This window comes from Coloeus monedula, assembly GCF_965178545.1.
Source record: "Coloeus monedula genome assembly, chromosome: 37".
NCBI lineage: Eukaryota > Metazoa > Chordata > Aves > Passeriformes > Corvidae > Coloeus > Coloeus monedula.
The window spans coordinates 751,091-770,701 of NC_138817.1; positions in this window are offsets into that span (position 1 = coordinate 751,091).

The following is a 19,611-nucleotide window of genomic DNA, read 5'->3' on the forward strand; positions in this document are numbered from 1 at the left end:
GGAGAGGCTCTGGCACAGATTTGCACCCAGGAGGGCAGCTCAGAGCTTGGAAGGACACCGTGAGGGGAGCTCTGGGTGTACCCTCGATGGTATCTCAGGGAAAGGGACAGGCTCAGCTCATTCCCCTTTCCCATGGACTGCTTTGCCCACAGCCCCACAGCAGCACAGACACAGCACAAGGACTGTAATGAACCTCTCAGGGCTTGGTGCTGAGGCCCTGAACATCAGTCCCTGACAGGGACTGGTAGAAACCTCTCAAGAATTCTGAGTCAGATTCAAACTCCAAAATTCCTGATACCGTTAATGGGTCCCAGTGAGGGACACGACTGAGAAAGTGTCCCCAGGCTCTGGTCAGAGCAGAGAACTGGAGGCAGGGATGACAGGGGGGGACAAAGAGAAGCCAAGTCTTGGTGCCCTGGGGCACAGCAGCCTCTGTGCCACCAAGGGCTGGGAGGAGACACCTTGTCCTGAGGCCCTGGGGCCTCCTGGGCACAGCCCCAGCAAGGCTGGGCATTGTTACCCCCTTGTCCTGCCCTCAGCATCCCCCCACATCCCAGTGGCCTCAGGGATCTGCTGGAAGGAGTCCCTGGGGAGCCTTGGTCAGGAATGGCCCTGGGGGCTCCTGAATGCTCCCAGGGATTGCAGGTTTTCCAAAGGACTTTGGCTTTGGCTTTTGCCTGAGAGTGTCTGAGAGCCTTGTGCAATCCTGGCCTCCAATTATCTGCTTTAATTAGTCCCTGAAGAGCCTTTGTCAGTAACAACACTCAGTGGGGCTCATTACAGCTTCAAGGTACTTCTGTTTTTTAAGTACTTGGTGTTCCCCTTTTGATACCAACTCCATGAGAGGTTTGTGCAATCAAGGCCTCCAATTATCTGCTTTAACGAGTCCCTTGAGAGCTTTGTTTTGACACTCAGTGGGGCTCATTAATGCTCTGAGGTACTGAAGGATTTTAAGGTGCTTTGGATTTTCCTTCCCACACTGAGTCTCTGAGAGGTTTTTGTGCAATCCTGGCCTCCAATTCTCTCCTCCAAGGTGTCCATGAGGAGCTTTATTGGTCATGGACCTCAGTGGGACCCATTAATGCCTCAAGACACTTTGGGTGTTTCCCCTGATTTTGACTCTTGAAGGGCTTGTGCAATCTCCTTTAAGGCCCTGAGGTTCCAGGGCTCAGCATCAAATGCACCACGGGGCTCATTAGGATCAAGCAAGTCCTGACAAACCACGGCTCAGCCTTGATTTCCCTCTGCTCGAGTGCAGTTCATTAGGAAAGTTTCCTACTGCAGTTGTGGAGAAATATTTCAAAGAGCTTCCAATAAATACATACTCTTATGTTAAAGGGTGTATTTCATTGCTGTTCTCTTTAGAGAAGAGGTGATTGCAGCATTCTGTGATCAATATTGATGCAAGGTCTCTCCTCAGGAGGCATGGCCTGGTCACAGAAGCTGTGCCTTGAGGTCTGGCCCAGTGTGGACAACGCTGCTCCACATCCCCAACCCCATCCTGTCTCTCCTCACTCACCTGGGACCTGCTTTGCTTGGAGAACTGGCTGCACTCAGCCAAGCAGGGGTTTCTTTCGTTTTTTTTAAAGAATCTAAAATTCCTAAGTTTCCCCACTGAAAACAGGCACCCTCCTCAAAGTGTGCCAAGCCCAAGGTGCCACCAAGACCACTCCAGGCGTGCCCTGGGCCAGCTGTGCGGGTGGATTATCATCCCAACCTGCACTGGGCCATTGCAAGGGACTGTGGTCATGGACACTGACCGATGCTGTGGCCATGGACACTGACCCCCACCACAGGGGTTGGATGCCATGGCAACCCTCAGCAGTTCCAGTTCCCTTGGAAACCCCCCCAGGACCCATTGCTGCTGTCAGGGTCCGTGGCCACTTGCCCGCAGAGCTGTGGCTGCCCTCGGCTGCCATGGCAGCCCTCAGGACAGAGCGGTGCCAGGCTGGTGCCAGCTACAATTGCAGTGACACTCGCTGATGCCCTCAGGTGCCACGGCAGCGGCCACAGGGACCCGTTCCTCACTTTGGTGCCACGGACACCAACGCTTGGCCCCGCTGCCATGGGCATTGGCACAGTCACCTGCACTCAGGGCCCGTGGCCGGGCACTGCTGCCATGGACATGGGCACGGAGCCCTGGGCCAGAGTCGGCTGCCATGGCAACCAGCTCAAGGTCCTGTGGCCAGGGCTGGGGGCATGGAAAGGAGCCCATGGAGCCGTGGTGATGGTGGATGGCTGTAGCAGGGGGGTGTCCCCGGAGCAGGGGAATCCAGCCAGAGTCATGACACAAACACTGGTACGATTTGAGCATCATGCTCCAGTTTCTTGTTTACTTACACCAAGTTATACTTTGCAAAGATTCACGCCCTATTCCCACAAGACAGCCTCGAAGCAGCGGGGGAGCTGACCAGTGTATACCCCTTCCCAAGGCTGTTCAAGGCTGCCAGCTAGCAGGTGCCTTGCAAGCCTGTTTTCAGCCTGAGGCCCCGTCAGGGGTACTTGTGCAACAGCCCTGGGATGCCCAAGCCCTCCTGGGGTATCCTATATTCCACAAGGAATCCCTCTACACATCCCCTGTTTTCTTTGTGGGCAACCCAGGCCTGGTCGATGATTTTTCGCAGCCCCGCTTTAAGGCAGAAAAAAAAAAAAAAAAATACACCCAAGTATTATTAAACCTAAAATAACTCCAAATAGCAATCATCAGCCTTCTACTACCAAGGTACGCAGCTATCCGGTGATACCCAGACCCTTAAGCCAATCTCCAATAGGGTCGTCTGTCTCCTGAAGGATGTGTAGGCCCCTCTGGAGGTCAGAGGGGTGCTTGTGAATTGGGACAGAATGGTCAGAAAGATTCATACAGCACATACTCTGGAACTCTTCGCAGCCGTGGCCGTGAGCTAGTAGTAGAAAATCAATGGCTGCTCGATTTTGTAATACTGTATGTCGAACACTAGTAACATCTACGCTTAACTCATCAAGCATCTGCAAAGTTATGTTTAACTTATCCCTCTCCCAGCAAGCAAGTTTATGCAAAATAGCATGAGCCTTGGCTGCTGAAGCACCAGGTAACAACATAGATGCTAGCCAAATTAACTGCCTTCACTCGATCTAAATGGGTGGACAGCTGATTGAAAATGTCCGCCAATGCTCTTGTCTCAAGACAGTCAAAAAACAACTTCTCACTCTACCTCTGTGTTTGGTGCTATACCCAAAAATATATGCAACTCTCCTTCTTAGTTTGGCCTTTGGAGAGGGTTCTCCGACACCCACCACAAGTCACTAGCAACCACCCAGGGCAGCTGTTACATTCGCCCAGGGTCTCGCTACTTCTCCTGCTACGGAGAGTGGTGGATCTGGCAAGTCCTCAGCTCCCTCACTCTGCCACGTCTGCAGCCTCTCCCAAGGCTTCTCGGGACGGAGGTCCCAGAGTTCCAGCTGTTGAAGTAGTGGCATCACTTTCCTCAGGAGCTGATGCTGACTGCGCCTTCTCGCTTCGGGGTCCTGTAGCACGGCACCACTTGCTGGGCACCCCTCTGGTCAGTGCTGCGGCGATGACTTGTCCCTGTTGTCGCAGGACATTCTGCAGTGTTGCAGTAAAGGCAGTTGTTTGAGATGACTGTCCTGAACGGGCAGCACGTACGAGCATCTCGTCTACACCTGCTCCTTGGGGCAGCGTGGCAAGAATTGTCTTAGTTTGTCTATTAGCATTTTCAAAGGCAAGTGTTTGGAACATTTGCTCTTGGAGCTCTTCAGAGAGCTCCGTTGCATCCTTTAAGGCTGCTGACAAATGGTCAATGAACTGACCATATGGCTCTGACAGCCCCTGTCGGACTCCTGCATACGGGGGAGACTTCTCCTTTTCAGGTACTGACAACAAGGCTTTGTGGGCAAGAGTCTGTGACAACTGATGAATGACTACGGGCATGGTCAGCTGTGTCACCGTGGCTCCATAAGCCCTGCTCCCAGTTAGCGTGTCAGCTTGGAGTGCATACGGTGGGTCTGGTGTGTCACTTTGATGTTTGCTAGCTTCTTCTTGTGCTAGCTGTTTCCACGTTCGCTCGCAGAGCAGGAACTGAGAAGGGGTTAATAACAACTGTGCGATGCTGATGCAATCATTAGGACACAGGACATCTGCTGTAAAGATAAACTGCAGAATGCTTCATGTAGCTTCAGACCGCAAGCCATGCGTGGTGACCGTTTGCTTGGCTTGCTGCAAGATCTTCCAGTCATGGGGTTCCCACTTTGCAGCGTCCCCTTGTATGTGTACAGGGCAAGCGAGGGCATTCACTGCTTGCCAGTCACCCTCAATGATTGCATCACGGGTAACTCCATTCCATCTCCGTCGCAATGGGTCAGTCCTCCCTGTTGGGGCTGATGGAAACGACGGCTGCACCTCCTCTTGCGGGAAGGGAGGGGCTGTAGGCACTGTGCCTGATTCTCCCGACGGGAACGTAGGAGCTCTGGGTGCTAACTTGACCGGTGGGGCCACGGGACGCCAGGGTGCTGATGGTGTAACATCACAAGCTTTGGACTCTAGCACATCTTGCTGTGTAGATAAGTCAGCAAGCTTTTTGATTACTTCTTGCATCATTTCTTGGTGCTTCTCCCCCTCTTGGGGCTGACCCCCGGCAGCCCTGGCTGGCTCTGGCTCTGCAGGCGACGAAACCGCAGAAGCTGCTTCGCTGCCGGATGTTGCTCCGCTGTCTCGCAGAGGGGGGTTGCGCTCTGCCGCTTTTGGCCAGGAGTTAGGACCGCACGACTGCTCTGCCGCTTTCGGCCGGACACCAGGACCGCCTGTTCCTCTTTGGCCCGCCTGTGCCCTGCCCCCTGAGTCGGGCGGCTCTGTTTCCGCGTTCGCAGCCATTTCTCTCTCAGCCGTCGGAGGGATACCATCCTGCCCTGCTGAGTCCAGCAACTCCCGCAGTGAGTGGACGGGTGCTGCTGTGCCTTTAATCGGTCTTCTCGCGGCCAGCCCGAAGAACTGTGCTACCCTGGACTCTGCTCTGGTCTCTGGCCGCTGCTCCATAAGACCCCCGTCTGTTTCTTTCCCGGAGCTGCTACTCTCTAAAGCCTCTATGCCAGCTGCGGCCACTGTCCTCTCTGTTTTCATCTCTGCGAGAGTGCCAGTCACTGCCCTCCAGGTTAAGTCGAGAGCTTTAGCTTCTTTAGCTTCCTTTCCTCCCTCAATCGTGGACAGCCACAATTTATATCCAACTTCCCCCCATGCTTCGGTTGAGAACAAAAGCAAAATGTAACTCAATAATCCATGTTCCCGGGCCCACGTAATGAGGGCATTCAGATCTTGGTCTTTTACGATTTCGCCTCTCATAGAGAGAATATTAGCTAGGAGTCGAGATCCTGCTTCGTAGTCCATAGCTTCTGTGCTGCAGGTATTCGCTCGGCCGCGCGAAAATACGGTCTCCGGCCACTCAGCTCTGAGGTTTAGCCCCCGGCTTTACTCAGCTTTGGGACTTATCCTCCGGCTTTCTATTCTGCTTTGAGACCGGGCCCCCGGCTTTACTCGGCTTTGGGGCCATCCGCTCTGGTTCCCTGGCTCCGCCGCACCGATACGATGAAATTCGGAGTCTTACCGCATTGAAGCAAACCTGCCTGAAGCAAAACTCACTCGGGTCCCTGCCGTTCAGGCACCGTGTGTAGCGGGGGGGGTCCCGGGAGCAGGGGAATCCAGCCAGAGTCATGACACGAACACCGATACGATTTGAGCATTGTGCTCCTATTTTATTGTCCGGTTACACCAAGTTATACTTTCTCCAAAGTTCACGCCCCTTTCCCATGAGAAAGCCTCGAAGCAGCGGGGGAGCTGACCAGTGCATACTTTTTCTCAAGGCTGTTCAAGGCTGCCAGCGAGCCGGTGCCTTGCAAGCCTGTTTTCAGCCAGAGGCCCCGTCAGGGGTACTTCTGCAATGGCCCTGGGGTGCCCAAGCCCTCCTGGGGTATCCTGTATTCCACAAGGAATCCCTCTACATTCTCCCTTCCTTTCCCATCAATCCCCAGGTGCCAGCCCCTGCCCCCATCAGTTTGGGGGTCGCAGTACCCCCTTTTGCCCCTTTCCCAACCCTTTTCACACAATCCTCCCAATCCCCAGCCCCCTCCTACTCAGTTTTGAGATCCCACCTTTCCCAATCCCCAATTTCGAAGCTTTCCCACACCTCTCCCATCATCGCCCAGTTCTCAGCCCCCTTCCCATTCTTGCTTTAGGGGGTCCCACTCCCCCTCCAACTCATTTTATGGGTCCCACACACCCATTTTCCCTCCTCTCCCCACCTTTCCCACCATACCCGGACTCCTCTTCCCACCCCATCAGCTCACCTGAGAGCTCCATGCCTGTTGATGGGGGGGCTCCCAGCACCACCAGTATGGCCCCAGCTGCCCTATCCCCAGCGCTGGGCAGATGCTGAAACCTCCCCTCTCCCTTAATTCTGCTCCCGGGGGGCACTGGGGGTGAGGGGAGGGCCCAGGTGGGGAGCTCTGGGTGCGGCAGATCTGCCTGGCAGCTGGGCAGTCATCAGCGAGAAAAGCTCAGAGTGGCTAAAAATTGTTTAGTGACTTCTTTGATTGGCTGAGGAAAGGCCCAGGAGCTGAGATAAGGACCAGGAGAGCTCCTGCCCCAATCACTGGCATGGAAAAACAGACCCAGTCTGGGGACAGGGATTGCATTTATTGGCAATGAAATAAGAGCACGAGAATGAGAAGTGAAATAAATCTCTCAAACATTCCCCACAACCATGGGGATCATCTGGAACAGGGGTCACCAGGTCTCTGCCCAACGGGGGTCACTGTGCATCACCCCACATGGATCCTCTGCTGTGAGATGAAGTTGGAGCAGTGCACGAAGCTCTTCCTGCACTTGGCGCACTCGCAGGGCTTCCCTTACAGGTGGCTCTGTTGGTGTCTGGTCAAGTGAGAGCTCCTGGAGAAGCTGTTCCCGCACTCGGGACACTCGTAGGGCCTCTCCCCAGGGTGGATCTTCTGGTGGCAGATAAGGTGATTGCTCTGGCTGAAGCTCTTCCCACAGTCGGGACACTCGTAGGGCCTCTCCCCAGTGTGGATGCGTTTGTGCCTGGGGAAGTCGGAGTTGTACCTGAAGCCCTTCCCGCAGTCGGGACAGCGGAAGGGCCTCTCATCTGTGTGAATCTGCTGGTGCGGGAGGAGACTGGAGCTGGTCTGAAACCTCTTCCCACACTCCCCACACTCGTAGGGCCGTTTCCTAGTGTGGATCATCTGGTGGCAAATCAGGTAGGCACTCGTACTGAAGCTCTTCCCACATTCCCCACACACATAGAGCCTCTCCCCTGTGTGGACCTGGCGGTGGCAGATCAGGTTGGAGCTTGTGCTGAAGCTCTTCCCACATTCCCCACACACATAGGGCCGTTCCCCGGTGTGGATCATCCGGTGGTAGATCAGGTTGGTGCTCTGGTTGAAGCTCTTCCCACATTCCAAGCACTTGTAGCGTTTCTCCCTAGTGTGACGCTGCTCATGGACCACCAGGTTTGAGCTCTGGCTGGATCTCCGGCCACCTTCCCGGCACAGGGTGGGTCTTTCCTCCTCACAGCTCCCTGGGCTGCATTTGCAGCCCCTCCTCCTGTGGGATCTCCGGTACTATTCCCCCCCGTTGGATTCCTGCGCCATGGAGCTGCTCAAAATGGCCTCTTCCACCAGGTTCTGCCGCGGGGATTTTTCCTCCCTGGGCTCTGTCCTCAGCTCCTTGTCTGGGGGAGGAAGGACAAGGAGAGGATGGGATTTGCCTGCGTGCCACAGGGAAAGGCAAGGAGATCCTCCCAGTCCGTCCCCGGCAGGACAGCGTCGGCGGCAGGGTTGTCCTGCAGCCGGGGGCGATGCTGGGCTGGGAGAAGGAGCAGGAGAGAGGGGGAAAGGGTCAGGGACTTCCTCCTCACCTGCCTGGGTGTTCCGGGGCATCTTCCTCTTCCTCAGAGCTTCGTCCTCCATCTGGCCAAGGTTTGGGAGTGGGAAATCCTGGTGTGGAGGGAAAAACAAGGGGTGAGTGTGATGGTTTAGGGGTTGCTCCTGCCCAAGTCCTTCTCTAGAAGTCACCGGGCGTATCATGACTGTAAAATCCTCTCAAACACCGTGCTGGTTTTACCTGGCACAAGAAATGAACCCCACTGAGTTGCCCCAAGAGAGATTAAGGTAGGAGTTACAATTCACCAAAGAGATGACAAGAAATACCATGACACAGCTGTAACCCACAAAGGCTGAGTATAACCAGGCACCCTGGGACAAGAGCAGAACGGTGGTGGTTAGTTCCTGTGCCGAGCACCACCTGGTCCCACTGCATGCAAAGCAAAAGGAAAGAAAACAAAACCTGTTGGTCGGAGTGGTGGACACGGTCCTGTCCAAGTGATGGGTGCAGTCTTGTCAACAGCGGTGGTCACCGTCCTGTTGGAGTTCTGCTCCTGCCCTGGATCTGTTGAGTGTTGCCAGAAGGCCCCAAACCCAGATTTTATATGCTCAGGTTCAGGTGGGAGTGCTCAGCCCCTCCCCCAGGGCGGGCAGTTTCACAATGGAATTATGTCATCCTGGGAGTCATGGGATATTTTGGGAGCCTTGATGGTCTCAGTCCTTGCAGCTGCCCATTGTGCTGGGGCCATTCAGTCCATGATGGCCCATCAGCAGAGGGGAGCCCTCAGGCTGGGTGGGGCTGTGCTGCTGCTACCCCAGAGGGAGTTATCACAGCTGAGTCATTGGTGTGCAGAAAAAGAAACACTGCCCTGCCTCCCAGGGTTTGCCTCTCCTTCCTTATCTCATTTAACAGCCAGCTCCTCATAGCCTGAGGGGTCGGGGGTGCACTGGGCAGCTCCTGCAAACGACCCATCATGAACAGCTCATCAGAAATGAGATAAGGGGAGTGGAATGCACAGTTTGGTCCCACCCCCAGAGGGCTAAAGTGGCACCCTGCTCCTGTCAGCAGCACAGGCTGGCAGGGAGATGGCATTGTAAGGTCTTGCTCCACTTGGCTTTCAGCCCAGTAACCCACGGGCAGGGTCCCTTCCCACCCCAATCCTGCCGGGCTTCTGGCAGGGACTCGCTTCCCTTTCCTTCCTCCCTCTGCTTCCAGCTGGGAATGTGCTGGGAAATGTCCAGCAAAGCAGCCTTTGCTGTCTGCTCTGGGAGCCCACCCAGCTGCTGGACCTTGTCCCTTGGCCCTGCACAGCTCCCGTGGGAGGCTCGGCAGGACCAGCACCCTGAGAGCCTTGGGAATGCCCCTCTGGGATCCACGGCACACCCTCCAGGGATCTGGAATTCCAGTTCCCAGCAAGGAGAGGATGTTCCTGCCCTTGAAGGCAAAGCTCTCAGGAAGGATTCAAAAGCCAAGTGCTGCAAGATCTTACAGTGACATTTCACTGCCAGCCTTCATCACCTCACCCATGCTTGTTTTAGCTGGTGGATTGGGAACAAAATCAGGGGAGGGCCTTTGGTGAGAGCTGTCCTGGGTCCAGAGAGACACTGAGAGACAAACAGAGCAGGCAAAGAAAGGCAGAAGAGGAAGGAGGACACAAATACAGCCAGCTGAGAAGGTAGCACTCTGGAAACCAGACCAGAACTGACTGAAAATGAATGTGACAGAAAGAAATAATGTGGAATTTTGATTTCCTATCAAAATACCATTTCCTGCCTTTCTCACAAACCTCCTCCTGCTGTCATTCAGCAGGGCTTTCACAAAGTGCTCTGCTCTGAGTGGATGTTCCAGGCTGCAGACACAAGGAAACCCGGAATGGGCTTCTTCCTGCTCCTGGGGAGTTTGACATCCTCACCTGAGGAGATGAGGAGGCAGCAGAAGAAAAGGGCAGCTGGGGTTCACCCTTCCACAGGAATAAGAGGGGGAAAGTCTCTCGTCCTCTCTGTCGCTGCTCCCACAGGGATTTGAAGGCTGATCCCAGATCCCCAAGGGTCACATTCAGGGCTGCCTTCCCACAATGCTCACCTGGAATGGAGGGGCAGCGTGGCAGCACCTGGATCTTGGACCACCCAGCTGCCCCCCAAGTGTGGAGGTGCCTGAGGAGGGCTGGGACGGTGCCAGGGACATCCTGCAGTGACACGTCAGCTGTCGCGCTCTGCGTGTGCTCAGTCCCAAACCTCACCCTGATCCTGACCTCAGTCTCACACCACGTTTAGACAAACTCACAGTCCCGTGTTTAATCTCATCCCAGTCCCAGACTCGTCTAGCCCCAGACCCAATCCCAACCCCAGACCTAAAGCCAATCCTACATTTAGCCTTAACCCCAATCCCAGCTGTAATCCAAATCTCAGCCCTAACTCCAAGCCCAGCCCCAATCCCAGCCCCTTCCTAAACCCTCAGCCCCAAACCAAATCCCACGTTTAGCCCGAGCTGCAATCCCGGCTGCAATTCCAGCCCCTGCCCCAGCCTCCAGCGTTATCCCAAATCCCATGTTCAGCCCTACCTCCAAACCCAGCCCCAATTCAAAATCTAACCCAAACCCCAACCCCAGTGCCACATTTAGCCCTAACTCCAGCCTCAACACCAGCCCCAGTCCACACTCCAGTCCCACATTTAGCTCTGTGACCACCTCTGAGATCCACACGTAAGAATAGACAAAGCCCGGGAAGAGCCCTCTCTCCTTTCCGGAGCTGGGACCGCAGGATGCTGCGGGCCCTGCTGGGGCCAGGCCAGGCTGGGCCACGGCCATCCTGGAGCCGATGGGCCCTGGTCCACCCGCCGAACCCCCCCAGGGCCCTGCTATGTGCAGACGTGCTCCCCCTCTCCAGTGTGGCCAAGATTCAGCTGAAGCTGCCCTGCTGTCTGGCAAAAGATCATGTGAGCAACAGCGATAAGCGACATTCCAGCTGCAAGGCCTGGGTGACATTAACCCTTTTAGTGCTGTGAAGAGCTGAAAACCTGAGGGAAAAGAAAGAGGAGATGCTTAATGCTGAAATTCTGTTGGAAAGCTATGATGTATCAGATTACCCGTTGTAATTTCATGAAGGCATGGGGGGTGGAGCATTCAACTTGTGCTTGAGAACAAAAGCACCTGCGCTGAGATAGGCAGATGCTGAAGCAGCTGTAATTTCATGAGAAGTTTGAATAGGGAGAGATGGAAGCGATGAGGACTTTTGCTCCAAATGGAAAAGGAGAAGACCTCAGTTTCTGGAGATGCTCCCAGAGATAGTCCTAGAGATGAAGATGAGGAAGACCCTTTGCTCCCAGGCAAGGAGAAGGGCCTCTGTTCTCAGAGATGGAATGCTCCCAGATATGGGTGAAGAGAACTTTTATTTCTGGACGGCTCAACCTTAAAATTGCACCCCAGTAGCTCAAGATTGGACCCTCGAATGTGGTTGTGGGAAAAGCTGCAGGTTGTGGGGGGGGACTCTCAATGATGAGAGCAGAGAACCAAGCCGGGCGGCTGTCTCGTTGTGATAATGTTTTCACAGCATGAGCAAGAGAGACTCCTCTTCCTAAATGGACTGAACAAGGTTATTATGGAAGTGGTAAACAGAGTGAACATCTCAAGGGTCGTCTTTTTACATTGTCAGTGGGAGAAGGGAGAAAGGGGTTGGGGGGGAGGAGAAGTATTCTGAAGGTGTGGTATGATTTTTTTTCTTCTTTTAGGTCTGTTCATAAACTTGTTTATATTCTTTCAAGTTTGGTGCCTGCTTTGCATTTCTCCTAATTCTTCTCTCACAGAAGGTAAACGGTAATGAGTATTTTGGACCAAACCACTACACACCTTTAGCCCTGACCCCAGTCCCAGCTCTAAGCCCACCCTCAGCCCTGCCCCCAGCCCCCTCTCAGCCTAATCCAGCCCAAATCCCGGTTTCAGTGCAACCCCTTCCCCACCCCATTCCTGGCCCCGCCCCTGCCTGAAGCCACGCCCACCCCATCCCTCTCAGAACCTGCGCCCTCTCGGCCAACCACGTTTCTTTCTCATCTTCTTTGATCCGCCCCTCATTATTTGTACCTCGGCATCCATTGGCTGCTGCCACGGGGGGCGGGGCTCCCATGCCCATATAAAGGGGCGATCGTGGCTGTTGTTTAGTGCGGGATCCGGTGCTGCTGCGGCGCAGAGGAGTGGGGAGAGAGGAGCGGTGAGTGGTGTGGAGTGGACAGAGTGCAGGGATGAGAGCCGAGTGGAGCAGACAGAGCCGAGCAGAGTGGGGAAAGCTGACCGGAGCGGGGAGAGAGGAGAGGAGAGGAGAGGAGCGGAGTGAGCAGAGCAGAGGGGCGAGACCCAAGCCGAGTGGGCAGAGTGCAGTGGAGTGGGCAGAGTGCAGGGGTGAGAGCCGAGTGGAGAAGACAGAGCCGAGTGGAGCTCCGCGCCCTCGGCCCCGAAACGTGTGAACCCCACGACCAGCTCAGGCTGGAGGGTGTGTGGGTGTTTGGGGGGAGGTGGGAGCGGTGCCCGCCCCCGTGGGCCCGATCGCAGCACGATGTGGAGGGGGAGCCCCAGCCCAGCTCCCTCGTGCCCCAAGCCGCCGCTGCGCCCCGTGTCGCCGTCACCGGTAACGGGTGCGTGGGCCAGACATCAGCGGCCGCAGCGAGCAGAGCGAGAGGGACGGAGAGCTCCCTCCCCGAGGGCACGGAGACAGAGAGCCCCATGCACCCTCACATACGGGTGGAGGACAAAGGACACCCCCAGCTCTCCCCAAAGGGGAGAAGGACAGAGACCCCCTGGCCCAGCCAGAATGGAAGTGGATGGACACCACTGCGGTTCCCCTCATGGTTCCCCCAAGGGCGAGGAAGATGTAGACCCCCTTGGGCCCCCTAAAGGGGAAGATGACAGAGACCTGCCCGTGGCCTTTCCCCTGGGCAAGAAGGATGGAGACCACCCCTGCCCCCCCAAAGGTAAAGAGGATGGAGACCACCCCCAGACTCCCCCCTAAAGAGGAAGAGGATGGAGGCCTCCCTGGGGCAAGAAGAACAGGGACCACTAGGGTTGCCCCAAAGGTAAGGAGGAGGCAGAATCCCCAGGGCGACGAGGAGAGAGAGCACCCCTGTCCCCAAGCAAAGGTAAGGAGAATGGAGTCCAGCTACTGTCCCCCCAAAGGAAAGGAGGATGAGGATGCTTTTGCCCTCCCAAGTGGGAGGAGGACAGAGATAACCCTGGCCCCACTTTTGAGATAGGAGCACAGCAATCCCCCCCAATCCATCCTGTGGGAGAGGAGGATGCGCGGCCCGGGGTTGTCTCTGTCCCTCTCCTACCTGGGGAGCCCTGGGGGGGTCTCCAAGCCGTTCTTGTCTGGGAATGATTGGGGGGTGGGAATGGTCTCTGTCCCTCTCACCCCACTCGGTGCCCAGTGAGGGTCTCTGTCCTTCTCCCCTTGGGGTTCTCGGGAGGTGCTTGTGGGGCTTTGGGGGTGTCTCTGTCGCTCTCACCCCAATGGTGCTTGGGCAGGGTCACCCCAGGGGTGAGAGGGACAGAGACCCCCCCCGGCCTCCCAAGGTATGAGAAGGTTGGAGAGCCCCTGAGCACACTCAGCAGTGTGAGGGACACAGAGCTCCTGCTCCCCAGTCCCATAAAAGCGTTCCCTGGGGTGAGAGGGATGGAGATGCCCGAGCATCCCCAAGGGTGAAAGGGACAGGGACACTGCCTCGGGAATGCCCTGGAGTGAGAGAGACAGGGACCCCTGGAGTATCCCCTGAGCACTGGTCAAAATAAACTTGGCAGAAATCAAACTTAACTCTACCTAAAATGCTTGGAGGAATGTTTGCTCTTCCCACAAGTCACGTGTGATGAAAACACAAACAAACCCCAAGCATGAATGAACCGACAGCACAAGCAGTTATGGTGGCAATTCAAAGGTCCAGCGGTTCCCACACAGCTCCAGCTCAGCTGCTGGCAGGTTCCTGTAAAAGAAAAGTGAAAGTTCAGCCCAGTAGAGATGATTTAAAGGAAGGATAAACTCTGTGTAGCTGTCACAGAGGTGACAGGGATGAAGGGAAAAATGATTCTCACATTTGGCAAAGGCCCCCAGTCTGTGAAAGAGAAAAGGGGAGAGAGCAAGGGAGGGACAGGGACAGAGACCTCCCCTGGGGAGGGGCGAGTGTGACACTGTCCCCTGTGTGTGTGGCCCTCCTAGGGTGGGGGTTTCACACCTGAGCCAGTCTGGGTAAGGGGGGTGGTGTTCACTCCCCCTGGGCAGGGGTTACCCCACACCCGCAAACTCTCCTCCTACCCCCTTGGTTGGGGGATGGGGGTGCAAACCTGGCCTCAGCAAATGGGTCTGGGGGCTGGGGCCTCCCCCAGCCAGGGCTGATTTTCAGGACAGCCCTGGCCTTGGCTTTCTGGTGGATTCATTCTCCTCCCTCAGCCTTGTTTCCTTCTCCCTAGACCTGAGATCCCTGCGTAAGAGTCCCCTTTCCCTGATCTCAAGGTCCCTTAGCTCAAGGTGCAGCCCAAAGTTCCCCTCAGGAGGCACATTCAGGGACGGAGGGGCTTGGGTGGTCACAGCTCCTTTATACAGTTCTGCCATAATGGGCAAAAAGCCCTTCCTGACAAAGTTTCAGCCGTGAACCACAACATTTCAGTCTCTCGGCAGCCTCCAGAGCATCCCCCGTGTTGCCAGATGGAAAATCCTCTGTGCCAGGTGGGCTGCCACAAGGCTCATTCCTCAAACCTGTCTTGGGGCTGAGTCAGGGATGCAGTATCCCATGATGGTTTGTGCTTAGCGGGTGGGAAACTTCTGTTCCCGTGGTGGTGTTTGTTCTGTTCTGCTCTCTCTGTATTTTATAGTAAAGAGCTGTTCCTCCTTCTCCTGCATTTTTGCTTAGGAGCCCTGTAATTTTGGAATTGAATCCAAGGGGATCATTGGGGCACTGCTGGGTCTCATGAAACCAAGGGGCCGGTGTGATTCTGAGTGGCCCCGTGGATCCAAGGACACCTTTGTGCTCCTGCAGGTCCTCATGGAATCACAGAGTCCATTGTGACACTGCTGGGCCCCGTGGAGCCAAGGACACCCTTGTGACACTGAGGGGCCCCGTGGAACCAAGGACACCTTTGTGACACTGAGGGGCTCCATGGAGCCAAGGACACCTTTGTGACACTGAGGGGGCCCCATGGAACCAAGGGAACATGGAACGGCTCTGGCTGGCTCAGCCTCCTGGTGGCCACCTGACAGCTCCAGCTGATCTTGGAATGTTGAGAGTCGCTTCTCATCTGCCCCCGGAGCTCTGGGGCTCTGTGCTTTCCTTCCTATGGAACAGATCCATCCTTCTCCTCCAGGGGCCCATGGCCAAAACTGAGATTCCTCTTCCAAATTTCTGTGTATCCAAGGACTGTTCCCAGATGAAACCTGCCAGGACAATCAGATCTGCCTGCCTTGGCCTCCCAGGGACCCCCTCTCCTCTGCCTTTGTGACACTGAAGTCTGTTTGGTGTCAGGCTGTTCCACATGCAATCCCGCTTCCTTCGGGGCTGCTGTTGCCCCTGTGCCCACTGCCCCCCAAAAGAACAGGCTGCCCTGTGGGGGAACAAACGCGGCTTCTCCTGGGGAAAGCCTCAGCGAGGGCTCAGTTTGCCATTGGTCATTGCGGTGACTGCAGGAAAGGGGCACCCCACCATGGGGCATTTCTTGGTCAGCTCCAGACATAAAGAGTGGGAAACTGTCTGAGACTCGGGTTGTGGCCTCGAAGCCGCCACTGTGGTTTGCAGGGATCTGCAGGGTGGCACAGCCCTGGCTGTGCCCGGGAGCGCTCACTTTGGAGGTGGTGTCAGATCTGATGGGGACAAAGGGGAACCTGTGGGGATGGGGGTGGCCTTGAGAGTCTCCATGGCACTGATGGGGGAGCTCCATTGATGGGGGTTGGTGTCTGGGGCTGAGGGGCCATAGGGGGTTGGGAGAGCGGTACCTGGCTAGGGGAATGTGTGGGGGGGTCAGCAGTGACCTCTCGGCCCAGTGTGTCCTCCAGAGCCACCGTTTCCACCCTGTCTCTTTCCCCATCCAAACAGTTCCTGTGCTTGCCTACATTTTTGGGAGTCAGTCTCCACGGCCATCATTTATCACCTGGGGAGAGCTCCTCCTTTGGGACAGGAGGTGGGTGCCCCCCGGTGTCATCCCTCCCCCCTCCCCCCTCCCCCAGCCATCACCCCAAAGGTGCTCAGGGCCTCTGGGGAATGGGCAAAGATTCATTGGGGACAGGGGCAGGAAGACCATGGGGGTGTCCCCAAAGTGGGCACTGTGCGGGTCCCAGGCGGGGACAGGACTCAGTGGGTGGGAGGAGCGGGGCTGGGCTGGGCTGTGCCCAGGCTGGGGGAATGTGTGCGAGGTTCCCCGAGCCCTGTGGTGTGGGGGTGCATTGGGGGCCCCTCCGTGGCCTGTGGGGGTGCAGGAACCCCCCCACCCATGGGTGCTGTTGCTGCAGGTTCTGGGTGTCTCTGCTGTGCCGTGTGTCACAACAACTCCTCCAGCTGTCATTTTGTGTCACCGAGGGGCTGGATGCCACTTGCACGGCCATGGGGACAAGAGGAGAAGACTGGGGACTGTCACTTCCGATGGAAGGAGAGAGAGTTCCACATTTTGACTGAGCCCCACGAGGGCCAGCACAAGGTGAGACCCCAAGCAGTGGCAGCTCAGCTCCCCATGGCAGGCACAGCCGTGCTCCCAGGGGCATCAGTCACCCCACTGTCCCCGATGTCCCTGCTGTCCCCTCTGTCCCTGCCATCCCCATGTCCCTGCAGATCACCGTGAACCAACAGAAAGCACCGTGCACAGTGGACAATGGAAACATCCTATCCTCGGGCAGGGCTCTCAGGGTGTCAGGAGATGTCACCCTGGAGCTCTTGGAATGGAACCCACACGACTGGTGCTGGTATGGGTGGGGACCTGCAGGGGCTGGGGACCTCCAGCGCAACAGGGACTTCTAGGGATGGTTGTGGACCCCAGGAGGTTGAGGAGGTCCATGGACTAGAGATCCCCAGGGGCTCAGAGGACACACAGAGGTGGGGAACGGGGTGGGTGATGTCCCTGTGCCACGGCGGCCCTGTCCCCAGCTCCATGTGCCTCTGCTCCCCCTCACACATGGCTGCAGGTGTCAGGGACCCCTGGACAGGGTGGGAGGTGTGTCAGAGTGGGGGGTACCTTGGAATAGCCCACGTGGGTTGTGGGGTGGGGGGCACAGGAGGGTCTGTGGGCAGGCGGGAACCTGTGGGGTGCATGTGGGGGCACCTGTGGGGGACAGGATGACTCAGAATGTCTCACAGTGGGGCCTGCTGGAACACAGGAGACCATAGTGAGGTTAGGTAACCCCATTGATCCAAGGGTCCAGTGTGACACAGAGGAGCCTCATGGAACCCAAGGGACCCGAGAAAGGTTATGGAACCTCATGGAACCATGGCTCCACTATGCCACGAGAGGGCCTAATGGAGCTCAGGAGACCACAGTGAGGTTATGGAACCTCATGGAAAATAGCCTTAAAATGACACAGCGTGGCCTCACAGAACCCAGGATACCATAACCACTGTATAGAACCTCACGGAACCAAGGCTGCGGTGGGACACCAGCGGCTCCTCGTGGAACCCAATAGTCCACAGTGAGGTTTTAGAAACTCATGGAACCAAGGCTCTATAGGGACAAAGCAGGGCCTCACAGAACGCACGAGACCATTCTGAGGCTGTGGAATCCCATGGAACCAAGCCTCCAATATGTTTCAGCAGGGCATAACACAGCTCAGGAGACCACAGTGAGGTATTGGAACCTCATGGAACCAAGGCTCGGATTTGACACAGCGAGGCCTCATGGAATAAAGAGACCACAGTGGAGTTCTGGAACCCAGTGGAACCAGGGCTCTACTGTGACTCAACGGAGCTTCATGGAACCAAAGAGAGCACAGCTGTGGAAAATGGGATTACATTTGTTGAAGTGGTTGAGGCTTATGCTCAGCAGAAGGCCCTGTGGGAAAGGACCCTCTGCGGGCTGGGCGGTTGGAAGTTGGGTGAGGGGTGAGAGGCAGCTGCGAGTGAGGAGAGAGTCGGTTGAGTGACAGTTGGCAGAGGGACTGTGATTGGCTGGAGGAAGGTGTGCACAGCATATGAGCGGGAAGCTGATTGGCTGATAGGACGTGTGGACCGCAGCACGGCAGCTGTGCCAGCCAATGGGTGCCCTTCTGCTGTTAAGTTCTGTTATGGTTCTTCAGTTTGGTTTCAGTTGAGAGGGTGGGTATAAAGAGGGGGTGATTTTTGGAAATAAAGGGATCTTCTTGGGACATACAAGGGGGTCTGTTGTCTTTGTTCCCCATTGCTGCAAATGGCTGGCCCGAATCGGGACCAATAAAAGCGGTGAAGGGTGTGCATCGCTCCGGTAGCGATATCCGCTGTGCTAGGAATTGGTTGACCGGGAAGAGTTCGGGGAAGGAACTCAAGGAATCCAAGTGCGCGCACCTCACCTATCAGGTGAGTAACCAGTGGAAGTAATATGGGAGGTGGAGTATCCCTGGACCAAAGAAGGAGATTGGACCTGTATGGCGGCTCCTACATCGGCAAACTACTGATATTGCTGATGTGAAATTAAGCACCCTGCTGGACTGGGTGTCCAATCACGTTAGAGATTTTCCCTTCAGTGGGCCCCTTCAATCAGAAGCCTGGCAAGCGGTAGGGCAGAGACTTTTTGAGATCGCCCGGGACAGCGATGCTGAAGCTTGCAGGCACCTCGCTTCTTGGGAAACGACCGTGGCGGACTTTAAGTGAAGTTGCGCAGATGTTGGCCATTACGCGGCCTCAGAAGCTGATTCCCCTGAGCCCTCAGCGCCACCAGGACTTGTATCCGATGAATCTGGCTACCCCGAGATTAACCCATCCCCTAGGGAATTGCTTTACTCGATAAAAAAATCCCTACACAGTTGGCCTCCTCAGCGCAGAACTCCCAGACCGTGAGCAAGCATCGGACTCCCTTCCTGCCCAGAATGATGACGTTGTAAGCCAGCAGTGGTGGAAGTGTGGGGAAGCCGTAATGGCAGAGGGTGACCTGGCAGTCGTTACTGCCTGTCCGGTTATATATGCGCCAAAGCAACGCCCGGCCTACAGGGAACTAGACTATAAAGTAATCAAAGAACTGAGGACGCTAGTAAAGGAAAGCGGCGTCTCCTCCTGTCACGTCCTAACTTACCTAGAGTCCATAAGTGCCACGTACGTCCTCGTACCTAATGATTGCAAAAGCATAATGAGAATGATCTTGACAGTGACGCAGTTTGCAGGCTGGCTCACCGACTACCGTGAGCTGTGTACTACCCAGGCGGAAGTGCTGCGAGACAGAAATCCACCCATCGTTGCCGCACAGCTGACCGGAGAGGGTCCGTACGCAGTCCCTACAGCGCAGACAGGCTATCCGCGTGACGTATATGATATCATCACCCGCCTAGCCCGGCAAGCCCTGCGGCGACTCTCGGGGATGGGTATTGATGCTAACGTGTCTCCTGCTAAGATCTTACAGGGCCCGGCGGAGTTATTTGTACAGTTCCTGGACAGAATGCAAGCCACGCTCTCCCGGAGAGCCGGTAACGATGAGGCCAGAGCTATTCTGTTGCAGCAGCTTGCTTTGTAAATGCAAATGAAGACTGCAGAAAAGCATTGCTCGCTGTTCATAACCCGCACACTTGCGACGTAGCAGATACGCTTAGAGC